Raw genomic sequence first — 23,882 nt, forward strand, 5'->3', positions numbered from 1 at the left:
AGGGCGATTTCTGCAGCATGTTTGACAAGTACAGAATCACGGTATACATAAAATAATATGCAAAGTGGTTGGAGGGAAGCTTCAGAATGGCAAGGATTTTTTTTACAAATTATGTGAGCAGATTGCAGTTCCTCATTTATAAATAAAAGCTGAGCATTGTAAGTAGTACCCCTGTCAGTATTAAATGGTTTGTCTCATCCATGTAAACTGATACATCTGGAAGAGAGCTTGTGCTTTTGAAAAACAACAGAATTGCAGGCTGGATCACCAGATGGAAATAGATGGAAGAAAGTCTAAAAAAAAGCAAACTAGTGCAGCCATCACATCTAAGAATGGGTAAAAGCTTCAAAATATTAAATGTTTGCTTTTGGGTTTAACACCGCTTTATGGAAAATTGTATAAAACTGCGCTAAGCGCTTAAATAAATGAACAAATAGACAGCTGCACTCAGCAAACTCAAAATACAAGTGCTAAATCAATCTATTCCACCATCTGTTGCTCTAAATTCCACATCTTTCCAAACACAAATAAGGTGTTAAAAATCTACTGTATGCAATAAAGTGCTATGCCAAAAAATGAAACACTGTTACATAAATAATACCGTTTTAACTTAACCACTTAAGGACCGAGCCTCTTTCTGAGGTTTGGTGTTTACAAGTTAAAAACTGTTTTTTTTTTTGCTAGAAAATTACTTAGAACCCCCAAACATTATATATATATTTTCTCTAACACCCTAGAGAATAAAATGGTGGTCGTTGCAATACTTTCTGTCACACCGTATTTGCGCAGCGGTCTTACAAGCGCACTTTTTTTGGAAAAAATAAAATTTTTGGAATTAAAAAATAAGACAACAGTAAAGTTAGCCTAATTTTTTTTTTATATTGTGAAAGGTAATGTTATGCCGAGGAAATTGATACCCAACATGTCACGCTTGAAAATTGCGCCCGCTCGTGGAATGGCGACAAACTTTTACCCTTACAAATTTCCATAGGCGACGTTTAAAAAATTCTACAGGTTGCATGTTTTGAGTTACAGAGGAGGTCTAGGGCTAGAATTATTGCTCTCGCTCTACCGATTGCGGCGATACCTCACATGTGTGGTTTGAACACCGTTTTCATATGCGGGCGCTGCTCACGTATGCGTTCGCTTCTGCGCGCAGGCTCGGCAGGACTTAAAAATTAAAAAAAAAAAAAATGTTTTCTTATTTCTTATTTTACCTTTTATTTTATTTTTTCACACTGTTCTTTAAAAAAACAAATTGCGTCACTTCTATTCCTATTACAAGGAATGTAAACATCCCTCGTAAGAGAAAAAAAGCATGACAGGTCCTCTTAAATATGAGATCTGGGGTCAAAAAGACCTCACATCTCATATTTACACTAAAATGCAATAAAATAAAAAATAAAAAATTTATGTCATTTGAAAAAAAACATTTTAAAATGTCCCTTTACGAACTATGGGCGGAAGTGATGTTTTGACGTCGCTTCCGCCCTGCAGTGGTATGGAGAGGGGTGGGGGCCATCTTCCCCTCACTCATCTCCATGCCAAGCCAGGAACAGGACCGGACCGCCTCCGCCACTACCGACGGCTCTGATAAGTGGCGGAGGGCACTAGAGAGCGGCGGGAGGGGGGGCCCCTCTCCCGCCACCGAAAAAAGTGATCTGGCGGCGAACCCTTCCGCAGAGTCCACTTTTATCTTGAAGCGGGCCGCCCGCTGAAGAAAAGAAAACCGGGGTTGTGGCAGCTAGCGGTCCGGAAGTGGTTAAAGTGGTTCTAAAGCCTTAAAGGAGAAGTACAACCAAAGCTCATTTGTCTGTACTTCTCCTGTGGATCACAGGAGTTCAGTTCAGAGCTGTGAGAACCGAGAGATCTGCGGTATTAGATCGCTCAGCTCTCAGAGCCGGTGGTGGACCGATGCTGCATCCACCTAGGTAAGTATGATTCTAAAAAAAAAAAAAAAAAAAAAAAACCCGCATACATCTCTTTTAAGGTCATTCGCCCTAACCCTTTCCCTGCCAGAGCCATTTTTGCGTTTTTTTTTTTTTTTTTTTTGCACACATATTTAAAAAAAAAATTTAGACCTGAAGATTACACAAAAACCACAAATATTATAGATTTTCTGAAAGCAGACCCCCCAGAGAATAAAATAGTGGTAGTTGCAATTTTGTTATGTCACACGATATTACCGCAAAGGTCTAGGAAACGCAACATTTCAGTAAAAAACATACTAACGTGAATTTTTAGTGCAAACAAATGCAATAAATTACCCACATTTCTGGTAAAATATAAAAGACGAGGTCGCATCAAATAAATAGATACCCAACATGCCAAACCTTAAATTTATGTGCGCCTGTGAAATGGCGACAAACTTTAGTACCCTATATTTTCTATAGGTGACGCTTCAAGGGCCCCCTATAGGCATCAGTTTAGTGTTATGTAGGAGGTCTTGTGTTATGCCCCGTACACACGATCGGACTTTCCACCAACAAAACCGTGGATTTTTGTTCGAAGGTTGTTGGCTCCAACTTGTCTTGCATAAACACATTCACACAAATGTTGGCCAACAATTACAAACGTGGGAACATGGTGACGTCAAGACGTACGACGAGCCGAGAAAAAAGAAGCTCAATAGCCAGTGCGGCGCCTTCTGCTTGATTCCGAGCATGCGTGAACTTTTGTGCGCGGACTTGTGTACACACGATCGGAAATTCCGACGACAAAGTTTTGTTGGCGGAAAATTTGAGAACCTGCTAGCAAACATTTGTTGCGGAAAGTCCAACAACAAATGTTCGATGGAGCTTACACACGGTCGGACTTTCAGCCAACAAGCTCACATCCAACATTTGTTGTGGGAAAATTCGATCATGTGTAGGGGGCATTAGAATTATTGCTTTCACTCCTGTGTATGTGGCGATATGTAACATGTGTATCGCAATCAACGTTTTCACGCATATGCGTCCCGATGCAAGCGTTTACGTTTGTGCATGTGTATATGTGAGGTTGGGGAGGACCTGAAAAAAAAAATAGTTTTTTACTTAACTTTTTTTTTTTTTCATCACATGTGATCATTTTTAGATGACAGGTTCTCTTTATTGAGATATGCAGGGTCCCAATGTCTCCCCTGTGCTCCACTGAATGTTTTGCAATGCAGATCCAGAAGCGAGCCGGGGACACCGGGAGCTTGACCGAAGAATTGACATCAGAGACGTCACTCTCCGGGTCAGAAGAAGAAGGGGAGGAGAGCAGACGTGTGTCCGCTCTTCTCCTTCCCCTCTACCTGCCGGCACGCACCATGGAGATCCCAGGCAGGAGTCTGCCTGTCATTTTCCCACAGCCATCGGATTGTGTGTGATACACCCCCCACCCCTGCCCCCGCCATTAGGTCTGTATGATGTACGGCTAGACATTTTATCGGTGTATGTTTGAGAACAAGCGTAAAGGGTTGCAGCATAGTTGATTTTATTCACATGTACTGTACTCCTGAAGAAGAATGTTCGAAACGCGTCGAGTGTGCATGTGGAGTTTCTCTAAACATTCTCATCCAATGAGAAACAAGAATAGACATATTTTATATTTTGCAGTAATTTTTGTCTGTGTAATTTTAAATTATTGTTGTAATAAACCATTTGTCAGACTTACACGTACCTGACTGACGAACCCGATGTAGCAGGGGGAGGCCTCCCTTACGTATCTGGTTCCTGGCCCCTGGTAGTGTGAACAGAAGGCACAGGAGCACAGAGTGGTAAGAGAGCCTGGCGGGTGACTTGCGGAAGTAAGGCCCAGGATCCTGATGCAGATAGACTGGAAGTACTTGGCAAGCTGGAGCGTAGGCAGCTGGTGCAGAGCAGGAGCAGAGAAGGGCAGGTCCGGTCACAGGCAGAGTTGGCAGCAAGTAGTCAGCACGGTACAGAGGAACAGGCAGGCTCAAAGTCCGGGTCACAGGCAGGGTTGGCAGCAGGCAGACAACGTGGTACAATGGAGCAGGCAGGTTCGTGGTCAAGGAAAGCCGGGGTCAGGTGTAGGCAGCTAGCAGAGAGGGATCCAAAAGACAAGCCGGGTCACAAGGAGATCAAACAAGCAGACAGGTAACAGGAACACAGGAACTGAGAGCTGCAGATCGGACAGCACCGAGCAGGAAGTTCCAGCAGATTAAATAGGGCGATTGTCGCCAAGCACCGTGCGCGTGCCGACGCGCCCAGGCGCGCCCGCGCACAACGGCGCAAACGGGCGCTCGCCAGCGCGGGCCGACGCAAACCGGCGCACACCAGAGTGCCCAACAGCAAGTCCGTTCCGAGACCTCCTCTGTCAGTGCCCCCTTCTAAAAGGCAGCCTCCGGATGCCCATCTGGGCCAATCTGCCAGCGTGGGTACTCCAAAAATCTCTTAAAAGTTCTTTGGTGTGCAGGTTGCTTTCCGGTTCCCAGGAATTATCTTCTGGTCCATACCCCCTCCATTTGATCGAGTATTGGACTTGATTGTGTCTCTTCCTGCAGTCCAGGATTGCTTCCACCTCAAATTCTATTTCGTTGTCAACGATTACAGGTTCAGGTGGGCCGGTATTACGACCCGAAAAGGAATTGGGAATAACGGGTTTCAGCAAGGATACGTGGAAGACTGGATGCACCTTTAATGTATTGGGTAAGTCCAGCTCATAGGTCACATCATTAATTTTCCTCTTAACCGGAAAAGGACCCACGAATTTGGGACCCAACTTCCTTGAAGGACATGCCATTTTTAAGTTAAGGGTAGACAGCCAAACCTGGTTGCCAGGTTCCAGAATGAGTTCTCCACGCTGCTTTCTATCAAACATCTTTTTATTGTATTCCTGGGTTTTAGCCATGGTCTCTCGTAGTAGCTTATTGTTGGTGAAGAAGAAGTCCATTGTTTCGGAAACTGCCGGGATAGAACACTCGGGTAAGGATCCGGGCAGGAAGGACGGATGAAAGCCATAATTGGCAAAGAATGGCGTCTGTTTAATAGCTGAGTGCACAGAGTTGTTATATGCAAACTCAGCAATAGGCAGAAGAGAGACCCAATTGTCCTGTGAGAAGGTGGAAAAGCATCGGAGATATTGCTCCAGAGTTTGATTAGTTCTCTCTGTCTGCCCATTCAACTGGGGATGGTAGGCAGACGAGAATGCTAATTCAATTTCAAGTGACCCACAGAGCGCCTTCCAGAACCTGGAAGTGAACTGAACACCTCTATCAGAAACTATGCTTGATGGCACTCCATGCAGTCTCACTATTTCCTTGACGAAAATTTTTGCTGTTTCCACGGCTGAAGGTGTGCCTTTCATGGGTAGAAAATGAGCTATCTTAGACAATCTATCCACGCTGACGAAGATGGTGGAAAAACCCTCTGCCAGAGGGAGCTCCACGATGAAATCCATCGTAATCATCTTCCAGGGTCTTTCTGGAACAGATAAGGGCTTCAGTAGACCCCAGGCTTTTGTTCGGCTATTCTTGTTCCGAGCACAGGTGGCCACCAATTGAGGCCACCAAAATGTGCGTTGCACCAGCTCTGTCGTTTTCAGTACGCCAAAATGCCCAGCCAATTTATGGTCGTGGCAGAGTCCCAGTACTGCCACCCTTAGACTCTCTGGAACCATGATTTTGTCTTTGTGCTGGAACAAACCATCTTGCAAACTTACGTCGACTTCCGTAGGTGGGGACAAATTCCTGGAGGCTTGTTTAATTTGAGATATGTTATCTCCTTGTAGCATCAGAAAATTTCCAGCAGGAAGGATGGTGTCTGAAGGTACAGGTTCCCCGGAATCATGGAACATGCGGGATAAAGCGTCCGGTTTAATATTCTTGGAGCCAGGTCTGTATGTAATGTGAAACTGAAATCTAGAGAAGAACAGAGCCCACCTAGCCTGCCGAGGTCTCAGTCTCTTGGCTGTTCTCAAGTACTCGAGGTTTTTGTGGTCGGTATAGACCAAAATGGGATGTGCGGCACCCTCCAAAAGATAGCGCCATTCTTCCAACGCGGCCTTAATGGCCAGAAGCTCTCGATCTCCCACGTCATAATTTGTCTCAGCAGTGGAGAGCTTTCGTGAGAAAAAGGCTACCGGATAGAGTAGGGCCTTGGCACCTAGCCGCTGAGAGAGTACTGCCCCTACTGCAAACTCTGAAGCATCCACTTCAAGGACGAAAGGTAAGGCAGGGTCTGGATGTTTCAGGATGGAAGCGGAGGTAAATAACTCTTTAAGTTTTTCAAAGGCAGATTGCGCCTCGGTAGACCAACAGAATCGGTTCCCTTGCTTGGTCAGTTCAGTGATCGGAGTGATAATTGCAGAAAAACTCCTTATGAACTTCCGGTAAAAATTAGCGAAACTGATGAAGCGTTGCACCCCTTTCTTATCGGAGGGAGCGGGCCAGTCTAGGATAGCTGCCACTTTTTGCGGATCCATTTTAATGCCATTGATAGAAATGATTAGGCAGAGGAACTGGATGCATTGGAGTTCAAATTCACATTTTTCTAATTTGGCATAGAGTCCGTGCTGTCTGAGCCAGGTTAATACATTTCGGACATACCTGCGATGTTCAATGACTGAAAAGCAGAAGATCAAAATGTCATCCAGATACACTATCACATATAAATCCAGGAGGTCACAGAAAATATCATTAACAAAGTGTTGAAACGTTGCAGGCGCGTTGCACAGACCAAAGGGCATGACGAGATATTCAAAGTGCCCGAACCGGGTACGGAAAGCAGTTTTCCATTCATCTCCCTCTCTGATGCGGATTAGGTTATAGGCACCACGGAGATCAAGTTTGGTAAAGATTACTGCAAAACCTAGTCTTTGGAAGAGTTCGGGCACGAGAGGTAAGGGATACCGATTCTTGATGGTTATTTTATTCAGTTCCCTATAGTCGATACAAGGCCGAAGGGAGTGATCCTTCTTCTCCACGAAGAAAATGCTGGCCCCAGCCGGTGAGGTGGATGGACGGATGAACCCTCTCTTTAGATTCTCATAAATATAGACTTTGAGAGTATCCAGCTCCTGCTCTGTTAACGGAAAAATTCTTCCAAAAGGAACTTCAGTTCCAGGCAAGAGTTCTATCGGACAATCATAAGGTCTGTGAGGAGGAAGGGTCTCCGCCCCTTTTTTACTAAAGACGTCAAGAAAGTCCAGATATGGGCGGGAATTGCCTGCTGCGATTCGGTGTCAATGTCCAAACACAAGAGTTGAGAGGATTCTGCAGAGGTACCGTGCTGACAGTGCTGTTGACAATAGTTGGAGGGGAACTTGATTTCTCCGGAGACCCAGTCAATACTAGGATTATGGGCCTGTAGCCACGGCATTCCCAAAATAATAGGGAAAAGTGGAGACGAGATAGCATCCAAACGAAGGAATTCCCGGTGATGAGTGCTCACGATGGCCAACAGAGGAATAGTCTCCTGGGTGACGGGACCAGAGCTAAGGGTGGAACCATCAGCAAGGTGGTCCGCAAGTCCCTGTGATTTCGCTTGGAGAGGAATGCGGTGGTTAGCAGCGAAAGTTAGGTCTATGAAGCAGCTGCAGGCTCCGGAGTCAATTATGGCCGAGACTGTAAGATCCTGTCCTGGAAGCTGTAGAATAATGGGGAGAGCAAGATGATTAGCAAGATAAGGCAAGGCAGATGCATATTCAGTAGAGGTTGAAAGGGACTTACGTGTCTTATTAGGGCAAGATCTCACGTAATGACCCGATTCCCCGCAGTACATACACAGATTGTTGACCCGTCGACGCTGCCGTTCTTCTGGAGTGAGAGATGGACGGAGAAGGCCGAGCTGCATCAGTTCCAGGGTATCAAGGACCGGGGTAAGGGGTATGTGAGGGCTTTGGCCGACAGAGCTGGTAGCACTAGGGACCTTTGGGAGGACCCAGGTAGGACGGAATTGGCTGGTGGACATTTCGGAGCGGCTCTCCCTGAGGCGCCGATCTATCTGAATGGACAGATTGATAAGCTCCTCCAACATTTGTGGTACCCCAACCCGCGCCAACTCATCTTTAAGTGAATCGGAAAGGCCCATACGAAATTGGTAACGCAGGGCCGCGTCGTTCCAATCCGTGTCTGAACTCCAACGCCTGAATTCCAGGACATAATCTTCTGCGGGTCTACGCCCTTGTTGTAGGGCGTGCAAGGCGGACTCAGCGGTGGCTTTCAACTGGGGGTCCTCATATAGTTGAGACATGTTGGCAAAAAATGCATCCAGGTTGTCTGGAGATGCTGACTTTTGTTCCAAGAGAGGGTGGGCCCAGGTCTGTGGTTCACCGGACAGAAGAGAAATCACGAAGCCCACCTTAGTCGTCTATAAGGAAAAGGTGCATGGTAGCAGAGCAAAGTAAAGTCCACAGGCATTGCGAAAGGATCGGTACTTACTACGCTCACTGGAAAATCTGTCGGGTGTAGGAACCCTTGGCTCAGGAGGGAGCTTAACCACGGAGGGAGGAGATGAGAGGCCAGCAGCAGAAGCAACTTGAGGGTTAGCAGGTGAGGACAGCACCTGGACTCGTTCCTCTAGTCTAGTATAGCCTTCCTGAAGGCTCTTCACAGCTTGTGTGAGACCCACCAGGTGTCTGCACAGTTCCTCCATGGGAGAGGATCCCTGCTCGGGCTCGGACATGGCTGTCTGATACTGTCAGACTTACACGTACCTGACTGACGAACCCGATGTAGCAGGGGGAGGCCTCCCGTACGTATCTGGTTCCTGGCCCCTGGTAGTGTGAACAGAAGGCACAGGAGCACAGAGTGGTAAGAGAGCCTGGCAGGTGACTTGCGGAAGTAAGGCCCAGGATCCTGATGCAGATAGACTGGAAGTACTTGGCAAGCTGGAGCGTAGGCAGCTGGTGCAGAGCAGGAGCAGAGAAGGGCAGGTCCGGTCACAGGCAGAGTTGGCAGCAAGTAGTCAGCATGGTACAGAGGAACAGGCAGGCTCAAAGTCCGGGTCACAGGCAGGGTTGGCAGCAGGCAGACAACGTGGTAAAATGGAGCAGGCAGATTCGTGGTCAAGGAAAGCCGGGGTCAGGTGCAGGCAGCTAGCAGAGAGGGATCCAAAAGACAAGCCGGGTCACAAGGAGATCAAACAAGCAGACAGGTAACAGGAACACAGAAACTGGGAGCTGCAGATCGGACAGCACCGAGCAGGAAGTTCCAGCAAATTAAATAGGGCGATTGGCGCACCCGCACGCGCCCGCACAACGGCGCAAACGGGCGCACACCAGAGAGCCCAACAGCAAGTCCGTTCCGAGACCTCCTCTGACACCATTTGATTTTATGCTAATGTTGTTTATTTTTCTATAAGTCTACATAAAATACAGCTACCCTTATCTTTGCCGAACACCCTATAGCAGATTTACTGCTAAAGGGCGGCTGTTCTGTGCAGAATCATGTATATATATATATTATATATGTGGAAATTAAACCAAGCAATAACTAATAATAAATAATAATAATAATAATAACTAATAATAATAAATAAAACCAACCGCTCAGTGTCTGCCAACCCTCTCCTCCAATCCCTACACTGGCTCCCAATCACCCAGCGAATTAAATTCAAAATACTAACCACAACATACAAAGCCATTCACAACTCTGCCCCGAGCTACATCACTAAACTTGTCTCCAAATATCACCCAAATCGTCCTCTCCTCTCTTCTCAAGACCTCCTGCTCTCAAGCTCTCTCATCTCCTCCCATGCTCGTCTCCAGGATTTCTCCAGAGCCTCTCCCATCCTCTGGAACTCACTACCTCCATCCATCCGGCTATCCCCTACTCTTGCTATATTCAGGCGATCCCTGAAAACTCATCTCTTCAGGAAAACCTATCACGTCTCCAACTAATCTCCTACCACTTCCATCAGCTCATTCCCCACAGTTAAAACCTTTTGTACCACCTGCCCCAACCCTATTAGATTGTAAGCTCTTTTGAGCAGGGCCCTCTTAATCCTCTTGTATTTAATTGTATTATAACTGTATTGTCTCCCTTTTTATATTGTAAAGCGCTGCGTAAACTGCTGGCACTATATAAATCCTGTATAATAATAATAATAAATAAAAAGAGAAGAGGGAAGTAGAGATAGAGAAGAGAGGAAAACAGAGAGAAAGAGAGAAGAGAGGAAAGAGAGGAAAAGTCTGCTGGGAGAGCATCGGATAGGAGGAATGGGAATGGTTCTTGTGGGGACCATCTTTCTACGTTATGAATTAAAGCTAAGGCGGGGATGAGCTCGAGGGGGTAGAGAGCATGTCTGCCAGGGTATCGGAGGAAGAGAAGTAGAGCCAAATGAACCACAAAACTTTATATTTGTTATAAGTGTTTTTGTCAAGCGCTTCTGCTGTGATTAGTTGGGAAAAAATGACATAAATGTACATAAATGTGTTGCACGACCGCGCAATTGTCAGTTAAAGTAAAGCAGTGCCATAGTGCAACAAATGGCCTGGTCATGAAGGGCGGTAAATCTTCCGGAGGTCAAGTGGATAACAAGGGGACCTTGTCCCATTTTGTATGGAGTGGATTTTACACAGTAATGAAAGGGGTTAGTAATATACCCAGCAGAGAGGAATGTGTAGAGGAGAGTTTTCTTTGCTAATAATGCTATATGTGTTTTTTTTATTATGTAATAATAAAGCTTTGGAAGGGTGTGTATTCCCCTATATTTTTAAAAAAAGGTTATATGTTGTGACCTTTCTGGGGCACTTTAAAAACCACTTCCCGATGTAGGACGTCCTTAAGTTGAAGTGGTTATACCAGGGTAATGCCTGCAGCTCACAGCCATCATCGTGGTCTCTTTTTTTTTTCTTCTCTTTTTTTGTGAAAGCCATCCTAGCAGCTGATTAGCCACTGGATTGCTTTTTACAGGCAGCGTTCCCACGCCCCCCAACGGTGCCTACCCGAGCTCTCCCGTGCGATCGGAGAGCCCAGGATCTGATCCTGCGCTTCTGCCAAGTTACCATAGAGCCGGCCGGGGACCACATGGTCCCCGGCCAGCTGTATGGTCCTGGGAAGCCAGAAGCGACGTCATGATGTTACTTCCAGTTCTGGCAGATGTAAACGCTGCCTTTTTTTTTTTGGAAAGCAGAGATCAATGTTTTTTCTTTTTTTGATCTCATGCTTTCCAATTTAGAGAAGAGATCGGGTGTTCCTATAGACCTCAGATGTCTCCATAAAGAGGACCTGCCATGCCTAATTTCTATCACAAAGGATGTTTTACATTTCTTGTGATAGGAATAAAAGTGATCAAAAAAAAAATGAAAGGGACAATGTAAAAAAAAAAAAAATTATATAAATTAAAAAAATAATAATTAAACAAAAAATTAAAGCACCCCCATCCTCTCATGCTCAGCGAAGCGAATGCATACTTAGGTCACGCCCTCAAATCTTAACAGTGTTTGTAGCACACATGTGAGGTATTGCCATGAACGTTATAGTGAGAGCAATTTTTCTAGCACTAGACCTCCCCTACAACTCTAAACTGGTAACCTGTAAAAAAAAGCTTTGCCGATGGAGATTTTTAAGTACTGTAGTTTGGTGCCATTCCAAGAGCGCACGTTTAATTTTAAATTGTGACAGGTTAGGCATTTATTAACTTGGCATAACATCATTTTTTTATATTTTACCAAAAAATTGGTTACATATTGTTTTTTTTTTTTTTTTTTGCATTAAAATTCCTTAAAGTGTATTTCTTCCCAAAAAAAAGTGCATTTGCCTTTACTACTGCTTTAATAAGTCCAAGCACAATTTTCTCAGTGCTTAGCTATCCTCTTTCTTTGTGTTAAATTACGCTTAATGTATTAAATTTGTACATTGAAATTGGTTAACACTGGAGGCTGCATAAATCAAATTTTCATTTCCATATGTTAAGGCTACACCTCCACTTCATTGAAGAGCTTATATGTACTTATTTTTACATTTCTGATTCATCAGATTCCATGTACCACCTGCGAAGACTCAGCTTACAGCAGTGATTTATGTTTTGTCTTTAGATCCGTGTGCTTCTGATTGAGTTTCAGCTCAACAGTCAGCAAATTTCAGTTTACACTCTAAACGTTCTAAGGGTTTCCAGGAAAACATACTCTAACATATGTTGGGTTCAGACCTTCACAATGAACCTTAGCCTTAGTTTTTTCCCTCAAGGTTCTATTAAACAGTGTTGTACTCTGATGCAGCTATTCTTAACCAGGGTTCCATAGAACCATGGGGCTCCTCCAGAGGTTGCTTGGCGTTGCTTGGCTGATTGACCTCCCATGGTGCCTGCATTGTTTCCGGGGGCCACGACCATTTGCCAAAACCAGCAGAAGGACACCAATGATATTTTTAGCTGTCTGACCATCACTGTAAGTAGGCATTCTTCCTACTGATCACCAACATAAAGGACATTTTCTGTTGACCCTCAATGAACTGGTTTTAGTAAGGGTCAAGACCTGAAAATCATTTTAGGGGTTCCTCTGTAAGACACCTGTGTAAAACACCTGTAAGTGAAACAAAAAATGTTCATGTGAAATACATACATACACTTCCGAAGAAGTAGGACTCTATCCTGACCCCCTGTAGTGCAAGGCTCCTGACAGGGGCAAGGCTCACTCCTGGTCCACCTGCCCAAAAACCTGGCAGACCCCTCTCCTCATTGTCAGCTGAAGCCGACCACTGAGTACTAGGTTAGGTTCTCGCCTGAAAAAAGCCTGATGGCCACACATTCTAGACTTCAGGATAGGCCAGAGGACCCACACCCTCCATCCTGAGTGAAAGAATTAAACACACACAAAAGTGCAAGTAACACACACAAGAAGAAAAAAAATGAGTGCCAGTGAATGGGCATTGGCTAGGCCTTGCGGCCTGGTAACAAAAATTGCCTTCATCTCTGCCAAACTGCCTACTCCAGGAGGTGCAGTGCAGAAAAATATGAGCGGTGCCTTTACCATGTGCTCATTCTCACAGTGGGTTTCAAGGCTCAAAATGGTACTAAGAGAACCCCTGGGGTGACCAACTCCCAGGGTACACTGACACCACAGGTTCTTTGCCTTCCTAGCCCATGACCAGACCAGGAAGCACCATTCAAATCAGAAGGCATTGGGACCCTCAAAGTTCATCAACTGAGGAATTACACCCGTGCCCCAGCTTTCCCAGTGAGCACCCTAGTTTCTGTTCCTCCAGGATAAACCTCCAGAGCTCCATTATACCAGCAGAGATACTATACAGCCAGCCATTCCTACCAAAAGGCCAGAATGATGGCGGAGCGCCCCTACTGGACACTGAGAAGAACGGATACTACACTTGATCTTAGCCAAAAGGCTGAAAAGTGATACTGCTCTGATGCATACTGTTGCAGGCGTGACAGACGCAATTGTCACAGTAGTTCATACGCTCAACTTTAGAACTTGAGAATGATGGACACTTCAGGGAGATAGTGGCCTGCGGCATCTCATAAAGTGGTTGTGTTTAAATTATGGCAGCATGGAAGGGACAACCTTCCTCAACTCCTGGGTCGTTGCTTGGATTGTAAAAAAACAGAGGCACCTTTGGGCACCCCAGGAAGAGTAGTATTGTGGTGCACACATTGCGTGGTGGTGAACAATGGGTGTAGCCAAACTAGCAATGGTTACTGAAGCGGCATGGTTAAACAAAATTCTGTCTTTCTTGTACTTTCATTACTATTGCTATCACCCCCCTGCAAGGTAAACTAGTGGAGTCAAGTGCCGGAACTTGTTTGGCACTGGGCACCAGGACTCGAACTGGATCCACAAGTCATCAGGATTTTGTTGAAACCCTTAGACAGCCCCGAAAAATCTGGGATGGTTGGGAGGTATGGTTCATATCACAAATCTCTGCAATTTACATTGGCAGCACAGTGGCTAGGTATTGTGTCCCCATTTACACCTGGATGATTTGTCATGCTTAGACTGCCATGTGACAATTCACATCAAGAGAAATCCCCTTACTCTCTGTAGGACCCCTTTACAGCTTTGCATCCTTTTGTGCAACATAGTGCATTTTTGGCTTCATAAACTTCAGTGGCTCCCTTCTGACCTTTGATTCCTTCAAGGAGAAATTCGGGCTCACCAACGGACAATTCTTTAGATTTCTTCAAATTCGCCACGCCTTCGCTACCCAATTTGGTCCCACCCCGGTACTTCTCCTCCGGTCCAACCTTGAATCCACATTAAGGGTTACTCCTCTGGTCAAACCCACCTCTACCATTTACAAAGCTTTATTGCTTTCAGTCCACTTTGGTCTGGAGGACTTGCTATCTAGGTGGCAGGGCGAGATCCCGGATCTGGATTCGGAAGACTGGGAGGACGCCTGGGAAATTGGAATATCCTTTCTTACAGCTTATCTCTGTCAGAGATCTGTTGATACAATTTAAACTGATTCATGGAGTCTATTTGTCACCCCAAAGATTATCCAAAATGAACCCAAATTCCTCCTCCAACTGTTGAAAATGTGATATGGCAAATGCCGACTTCATCCATATGTTGTGGTCCTGTCCCAGAATCCAGCCCTTCTGGGCGGAGGTCACGACCTTCATTGAAACCTTGACCATGATTCATGTTCCCCTGAATGTATCGATCTGTTTGCTTGGTCTGGTGGGCTCCTTGGCCCACCGCCGAGCAACCAGAACACTAATAGGACTTCTATTATTTTACGCTAGGAAGGCTCTACTCATTAAATGGAAGCAAACGGAGGTACCTACTATGAACACATGGAAATCGCTGATCAACTCAGTGGTGCCACTATACAAAGAGGCCTATCTCGCCAGATGCTGTCCAGCCAAGTTTGACAAAATATGGCACGTATAGTTAGAATCAGACACCACGATCGCAACACAATAGGCACTGTTCCCATTGACTGTCTACTTCAGCTAAAAGTCTTGTAGCAGTGAAGACCTAATTTTGCCATTTTCTGAAGGTTCTCCTAAAGGCGTTATCCTCAACCTCAGCAGCTCTTCCCGATGTGGTCACCTGAAATACATGACACACTATCCTCCCCCTGTCCTCTCAATCTTAATGACACGAGTAGTTGAAGTTATAGAAGTTCTATAGATAAGTATAAATGTAGAGGATTGTTTTAATGGTTGTTACCTCAGACGGGGTATGCCCAGAGGCTGTATTATGTAAGTTTTTGTTTTATTTTTTAAACAAACTCAATAAAAAGAATTTTCAAAAAAAAAAAAAACTTCATAAACTTCAGTGGGAGTGCATGGAAATGCATGGAAAATGTCCCGAAAATGCATAAGATACAAAAAGTCATGAAAAAGCTATATAGGTCTAGGGGAAAAAAAAAAAAAAATGTACTTACTTAATGCTCCACTCCTGGGCTTGTGGGTCATAGGAGTGCTCTTACTTTTGTTCTCCTATAAACCAGAGTCAGCTGATTGGTTGTTGGTTTTTGCCAGCTACTGTATAAGCTGGTGGGGCAGAGCCGCTCCAGGCTGATCCCCACAATATTGTTGGGATACTACCGATGGCTTGATTGAGAGCAGGCTCCACCTCTCATTGTGTGGCTGAGCGTTATAGCCAGCTTATCTTACCCCTACACCCTGCCTGGTGTTCTAGTAAGCACAGAGAGCGGTGACTGACAGTCACCGCTCTCTGCTGACCAACCGTCAGGACCAGAGTTTGAACCCATGAACTCTGCTGCATGCTGCAGTAACTCATCTCACTGTGCCACCTCAGATGCTGGCCAACTCCCTTTCCGATCTCTTAGAGCAGGGGTCTCCAAACTTAATAAACAAAGGGCCAGTTTACTGTCCTCCAAACTTCAGGGGGGCCGGACTGTGGCCAATGGGAGAAGAAAAAAGTCCTGGCATCAATGGGAATAAACAATGCCTCATCATTAGTATTAGCGGGAGTAATCATTCCCCATCGTTGGTATCTATGGGAGCAAAAGTGCCCCATCATTGGTGTCAATGGGAGGAAAAGTGCCCCATCATTGGTATTGGGGGGGTAGTACCCCATCATCGGTGTCAGTGGAAGGAATAGTGCCCCATTATTGGTGTCAGTGGGAAGAATAGTGCACCATCATTGATATCAGTGGGAGGAATAGTGCCCCATCATTGGTACCAGTAGGAGGAATAGTGCTCCATCATTGGTGTCAATGGGAGGAAAAGTGCCCCATCATTGGTATTGGGGGGTAGTACCCCATCATCGGTATCAGTGGGAGCAATAGTGCACCATCATTGATATCAGTGGGAGGAATAGTGCCCCATCATTGGTACCAGTGGGAGGAATAGTGCCCCATCATTGGTGTCAATGGGAGGAATAGTGCACCACTTGTGCTGACAGTTGGGGAAAAAAAACCCAAAGGCCCAGTTAAAAGTAAGCAAAGGGCCACATCTGTCCCCCGGGCCAGAGTTTGGAGACCACTGTCTTAGAACAATCTTGCCTTGTCTTTTGTTTCTGGAGAACCTTGAACCCTTTGCTCCATCCATGAACTTTCTGATTTAGGCCACGTCTCTGCACTCCCTGTTTGTCAGATTATTGTGCTCTGTCCAGCCAGTATCTTGCTCCTTTGTGTACCTGCAGCTGTCCTTATCTCCACTACTACTCGTTACCGACCTTTGATTTGGTCCTCGACTATGCTTCCGTTTGACCCCAACCTGCAACCACTCGTTCCCAACCTTTGGCTTGTTTACTGACTACAATTCTGCTTGATCCATACCTGCAATATCGGCTACTTGACCCCGGCTTGCTCACCTCCTGGTGGGGCGATCCTGAGGACCACGACCTGATACTAACACGCAGCAAAACCCAACTCCACCATCAGGAGCTCTGGTGAATACCAGTTAGTACTTAGACCCCCGCGCCTCGGGTGAGTCAGTGTCATCCGCCAGGATGACCTGCTTGTATACTTACCCAGCTGGTCGGTGGGAGCCTCTCTACTGCTATAGCTACTGGTCTCTGAGTCTGACCCCGGATGGTGACACCAACAACTGAGCGATGAGCGGCCATGTGATCACTCAGTTCTTGGGCTTTGAGCAAATGTGGGACAGCTATAGCCTAAAGGTGAGTCTGGGCGTTTGTTTTTTTCAGAGTCCACTTCAGCTCCGGAAGATTTACCCCCCTTCATGACCAGGCCATTTTTTGCGATACCATATTGCGTTACTTTAGCTGACAATTACGCGGTCATGCGATATTGTACCCAAATAAAATTTATGTCCTTTTTTTCCCCACAAATAGAGCTTTCTTTTGGTGGCATTTGATCACCTCTGCGTTTTAAATTTTTTGCACTATAAACAAGAAAAGACCGACAATTTTGGGGAAAAAAAACAAAAAAATTTTTTACTTTTTGCTATAAAATATATCCAATAAAAAATGTAAAAAATCGAATTTCTTCATAAATTTAGGCCAATATGTATTCTGCTACATATTTTTGATTAAAAAAATCCCAATAAGCGTATATTGATTGGTTTGCACGAAAGTTATAGTGTCTACAAACTATGGGATATATACTGGAGTTCTTATTTATTTATTTTGTTTACTAGTAATGGCGGCGATCAGCAACTTATAGCGGGACTGCGACATTGCGGCGGACAAATCGATTCACATTGCACCGATTTGGCATGCCAAATCGCATGATAAGTCGGATGCTATTGCCGGCAATGGCACCGTCCGAATCGGTGTGACACCAATTCCTAAAAGTAGTTACAGTACTACTTTTGGTGAGTTCGGGGTGCGATTTGTATAGACATCTGTTCAGGAACCCGCACAGATGTTTCTGAAATCGCCCCCAAAGTCGTGACTGACACGCGGGAATGAAATCGTGCGAGTTCAGCTGAACTTGCACGATTCCATCCCCTCTTTCAATGGGAACCTGGTCTAACTGACACTTTGACACGTTTTTGGGACCAGTGACACTAATACAGTGATCAGTTCTAAAAATACGCACTGTCACTGTACTAATGACACTGGCTGCGAAGGGGTTAACATCAGGGGCGATCGAAGGGTTAACTGTGTGCCTAGCCAGTGTTTTTGTACAGTGTGGGAGGTGCTTTTACTAGGGGAAGGCATGGATCCATGTCCCTACTTTGCAGGAACACAGGATCCATGCCTTCCCTACTGACAGAAGGGCAATCTGCCTTGTTTACATAGGCAGACTGCCGTTCTCCCTCTGTACTGAATGATCGGCAGACATGGAGTCAGCGGTACACGCTGATGTATAATCACAGTGGGAGTGAACAGGCAGCGGCGCCCATTCGCGCCCGCTACCCGGAAGTCCCGAGTCATGTATATATACACGATCCTGCGCAGAATTGCCGCCCTGCAGCAATAAAACGGCTATAGGGCGGTCAGCAAGTGGTTAAGAATGTGACGGAAAGCAAATTCATTTTCAAGCATGCTGTTGAAATCCACCCATCAGGATGTGAATATTCAGCGTATTTCTCAGCATTGGGAAGGAATATATGATGAAAATATTGCACAGTCATGTTGATCGGAGAACTGTTCAACGACTTCCCGGCATGCTTTGTAGGATCCGACCTTTTTTTTGCAGCTCTGCCAATTTCCTCCATCCTGTGCTGCCTAGAAACAGCATCCCCAGGCTGCAGAGGCAGTATAGTGTGACACAAGCAGTGACAAGGAAGGAGGAGATCTGACTTTGCAGCTTTTGCATTGCTCACCCATCCTTCATGCTGCACATGGATTGCACACCATGCTCCAGTCCCCCCAGATTAACACCCGGACAGCGGATCCTTTGAAGCAGAGCGATGCTTGTGCCGTGCGCTCTGTTCCTGAATAACAGTGGGGTGACTACAATGGGCTATTGATATGAGTGGTGGACTATGGAAAGAATGTCAGTGCTATCATAGAGATGGAATGAGCCTGCTGGGGCTTACATGTATGCATTCCAATCCATAGACAAGAATGGCCATTGACAATTATAGGAGCGTGCTAAATACGCTGCATGTGGGTGCAGGGCTCATATTTGCCCTTCTTCTTCTTTTTTTTTTTTTGTTTTTTTTTGTTTCAATATTTTATTAACCACTTCAACACCGGCAACTTTCACCCCCTTCCTGCTCAGGCCAAATATTCAGCTTTCAGTGCTGTCACACTTTGAATGACAATTACTCAGTCATGCAACACTGTACCCATATGATATTTTTTTTTTAACATAAAGTTTATTTATTTGTCACAAACAAACAGAATAAAAAGCAACCCATATGATATTAAAAAAAAAAAAATGTTAAGACAGATAGAGCTTTCTTTTGGTAGTATTTAATTACCACTGTTTTTTTATTTTTTGGCTAAACAAATGAAAGTAGGCCAAATGTTTTGAAAAACTTTTTTTCTTAGTTTCTGTTATAAAATTTTGCAAAACAGTAATTTTTCTTCTTCACTGATGTGCGCTGATGAGGCTGCACTGATGAGGCTGCACTGATGGGCACGGATGATCACTGATAAGCTACACTGATGGGCACTGATGGGGAGGCACTGATGAGGCTGCACTGATGGGCACTGATGATCACTGATAAGCTACACTGATGGGCACTGATGAGGAGGCACTGATAAGGCTGCACTGATGGGCACTGATGAGACTGCACTGATGGGCCCTGATGATCACTGATAAGCTACACTGATGGGCACTGATGAGGAGGCACTGATGAACCTGCACTGATGGTCACTGATGCACTGCACTAATGGGCACTGATCAGGAGGCACTGATGGGCACTTATAGGCTGCACTGATGAGCACTGATGAGGAGGCACTGATTGGCACTGCTAGGCTGCACTGATGGGCACTGATAAACTGCACTGATGGGCACTGATAGGTTGCACTGATGGGCACTGATGAGGAGGCACTGATGGGCACTGATAAGCTGCACTGATGGGCACTAATAGGCTGCAATGATGGGCACTGATGAGGAGGCACTGATGGGCACTGGTAGGCTGCACTGATGGGCACTGATAGGTTGCACTGATGGGCACTGATAGGCTGCCATGATGGACACTGATGAGGAGGCACTGATCGGCACTGCTAGGCTGCACTGATGGGCACTGATAAACTGCACTGATGGGCAGTGATCAGGAGGCACTGATGTGCACTGATAGGCTGCACTGATGGACACTGATGAGGAGGCACTGAAGAGCACTGATAGGCTGCACTGATGGGCACTGATGAGGAGGCACTGATGGGCACTGCTGGGCTGCAATGATGGGCACTGATAGGCTGCACTGGTGGTCACTGATGCACTGCACTGATGGGCACTGATGAGGAGGCACTGATGGGCACTGATAGGCTGCACTGATGGACACTGATGAGGAGGCACTGATGGGCACTGATAAGCTGCACTGATGGGCACTGATGAGGAGGCACTGATGGGCACTGGTAGGCTGCACTGATGGGCACTAATAGGTTGTACTGATGGGCATTGATAGACTGCCATGATGGGCACTGATGAGGAGGCACTGATCGGCACTGGTAGACTGCACTGATTATCAGTGGAAACAATGTACTCACTGTGCCATGTCAAATTTGACGGTTATCGGCTCTCCTTTCCTCACACAGAGACAGCACGCAAGGAAAGCAATGCTAATAACTGGCAAGTCTAAGTACATGTGACTAGCTGTGATTGGCCCTTTACTGGGATCTGATTTTTGCTGCTGCAATCCAGCTTTCTTTTAGAGGGTGGCTAGGTTCATTCTTCATGGTCCCTTTGTATGTAGGAATGTAGCCACCCTGTCTTGCTCACTACCAGCATAGACTATGGGCTATGGGATTTGTAGTGTGCATAGAGCAGTACACACGACTGCAACAAATGTGCACTGCTTGTTCCAAACAAATGGACGTGAGAGGGGAAAAGGAGAGGTTTGGGAGGTCACAGAGGGGTTACACGGAGGCAGTAAGATACGATTTCATGGAAAGTAGATCACATGGCCATTAAATAGTGGATGTGTATTTTATTGGGGTTATTGGAACAAAGATGTATCACACACAGGCTGGTTATTTAGTCATGACACAACAGCAACAAGATAATGAGAATTACAGATGTAGTTAGGAAGGCGCAATATGGGTATAGGAGATTAATCCTTGGAGGAAGGGGCAGGTTTCACGTCCAGGCGAGGTCGTCTGTAACGTGGGATGTAAAGGTAAGATAACAATGTGCTGTTTCCAACAACCTCGCCCCTAAAGTGACACTATAATATGTTTTTATATATACTGTGTGTAAATACACTATGTTGTCAAAAGTACTGGAACGCCTGCCTTTACATGAACTTTAATGGCATCCCAGTCTTAGTCTGTAGGGTTCAGTATTGAGTTGGCCCTCCCTTTGCAGCTATAACAGCTTCAACTCTTCTGGGAAGGCTGTCCACAAGGTTTAGGAGTGTGTCTATGAGAATGCATAGCTCCCAACTGTCCCTGATTTGGGGCAACGTCCCTCTGTCCCTCTTTCCTCCTCATTTGTCCCTCGTTTTGGTCTGATCTATATAGATGTATATAAAATGCACTTTTCATCTTTCAAAAAGTGTTTCCCAGTGCTAAACCTTTCATCCAAATTCTAAATTGTTGCATTTGTAAATTTTAAAAGTCAATATAAAGGAACAAGTAGTAGTAGACAAAAAAGCCCTTGTGGATTTAATCTTTAACCTTTTTTTTTTTAATTCTCCTTTCAGGGGGTGTGGCAGGGGGTGTGTCCTATGCCTACATACGTTTGCTAGTAGGTGTCCCTCATTCCCATCTCAAAATGTTGGGAGGTATGGGAATGTTTGACCATTCTTCCAGAAGCACATATATGAGGTCAGGCACTGATGTTGGATGAGAAGGCCTGGCTCGCAGTCTCCGCTCTAATTCATCCCAAAGGTGTTCTATCAGGTTGAGGTCAAGTTCCTCCACCCCAAACACACTCACCCATGTCTTTATGGACCTTGCTTTGTGCACTGGTGTGCAGTCATGTTGGAACAGGAAGGGGCCATCCCCAAATTGTTCCTACAAAGTTAGGAGTATGAAGTTGTCAAAAATGTCTTGATATGCTGATGCCTTAAGAGTTCCCTTAACTGGAACTAAAGGGCCAAGCCCAACCCCTGAATAACAACCCCCCACACCATAATCCCCCCTCCACCAAATGATTTGGACCAGTGCACAAAGCAAGGTCCATAAAGACATGGATGAGTTTGGAGTGGAGGTACTTGACTGGCCTGCATAGAGTCCCCACCTCAACCCGATAGAACACCTTTGGGATGAATTAGAGCGGAGACCAGGAGCCAGGCCTTCTCGTTCAACATCAGTGCCTGACCTCACAAATGCGTTTTTTGGAAGAATGGTCAAACATTCCCATAGACACACTCCTAAACCTTGTGGACAGCCTTCCCAGAAGAGTTGAAGCTGTTATAGCTGCAAAGTGTGAGCCAACTCAATATTGAACCCTACAGACTAAGACTGGGATGCCATTAAAGTTCATGTGCGTGCAAAGGCAGGTGTCCTAATACTTTTGACAATATAGTGTATATCACATGGGAGGTCAACCAGCCACAGCTCTAGGAACCCCTAGAAACCTCCTGATGTACCCTGGTTGAGAATGGATGGTCTAAGGGAAAGAGCAAATACCAGGAGGCCCAGTTGTTATTGCAGGTGTTTATTTTCATTTTTAGCATATTAGTAATATGATCGATATGGTTCATCTATCGTATTTGTATAAGAAATGCAGTCTTTTTTTATTTTATTTGTAATTTGACATTTATTGCAAAAACATGCATGAAAATGAGAGTAAAATGAAACCTGCAGGCACATTCTGAGGAGAGTCGTCTGTTTTCATATGACAGTAATAGATAGGAAGGTCTCACACTCATTTATTGCAAAGAAATCCACCATCATTCGGATGTATTTTTTTTCTCTACTAGCCGGATATATAATGGAATGTTGGAACACGGTCTACAATACAGACACAATAGGGCTATTTATAGAAGTGACCACAGTAAAAGGGGTATAGTCTGAGCAGACGAGGTCACTGATTGGTTATGACTTTTGACCCAAATTTAGAATGGAATGTCAGGAGCTACATTTATTGGTAGAGACTTCAGATGTCGGTGAACTTTCCAGTGTGGTTTTGAATATATACAGAAACTAGAGACTATTTACCGCTATCAGGGTTAAAAAAATATTAAAATTATATTTTAATTTAACCACTTCAGCCCCGGAAGATTTGGCTGCTTTGACAATTGCGCGGCCCTACGGCGCTGCGCCCAAACAAAATTGACGTCCTTTTTTTCCCACCAACAGAGCTTTCTTTTGGTGGTATTTGATCATCTCTGCGTTTTTTATTTTTTGTGCTATAAACAAAAAAAGAGCGACAATTTTGAAAAAAACACGATATTTTGTTCTTTTTGCTATAATAAATATCCCCATTTAAAAAAAAAAAAAAGCTAACTTTTTCTCAGTTTAGGCCGATATGTATTCTTCTACATATTTTTGGTAATAAAAATCGCAATAAGCATATATTGATTGGTTTGCGCAAAAGTTATAGCGTCTATTAATAGGGGATAGATTTGTAGCATTTTTATTATTATTATTATTTTTTTTTACTAGTAATGGTGGCGATCTGCGATTTTTATCGGGGCTGCGATAATGGCGGACACATTGGACACTTTTGACACATTTTTTGGGACCATTGGAATTTATACAGCGATCAGTGCTATAAAAATGCACTGATTACTGTAAAAATGTCACTGGCAGGGAAGGAGTTAACACTAGGGGGCGATCAAGGGGTTAACTGTGTTCCCTAGTGTGTGTTCTAACTGTAGGGGGAGGGGACTGACTATATGAGATGACAGATCGTGGTTCCTAGCTATTAGGAACTCACGATCTGTCTCTCCTCACAGAACAGGGATTTGTGTGTTTACACACACACACGTCCCTGTTCTGCCTCTCGTGCCCGCGATCGCTCATGACCGGCGGCACCACGAGCCACGAGC

At 45.1% G+C, this 23,882-nt stretch overlaps 1 pseudogene; it reads right to left on the reverse strand.

Annotated features, from left to right (window-relative positions):
• Positions 1 to 13,132: 13,132 nt before the first annotated feature.
• LOC141141978 (U2 spliceosomal RNA) lies at positions 13,133 to 13,285 on the reverse strand (annotated as a pseudogene).
• Between the last annotated feature and the right edge of the window lie 10,597 nt (positions 13,286 to 23,882).

The sequence above is a fragment of the Aquarana catesbeiana genome, linkage group LG04 (genome assembly GCF_042186555.1).
Source record: "Aquarana catesbeiana isolate 2022-GZ linkage group LG04, ASM4218655v1, whole genome shotgun sequence".
In the NCBI taxonomy this organism is placed as follows: Eukaryota; Metazoa; Chordata; class Amphibia; order Anura; family Ranidae; genus Aquarana; species Aquarana catesbeiana.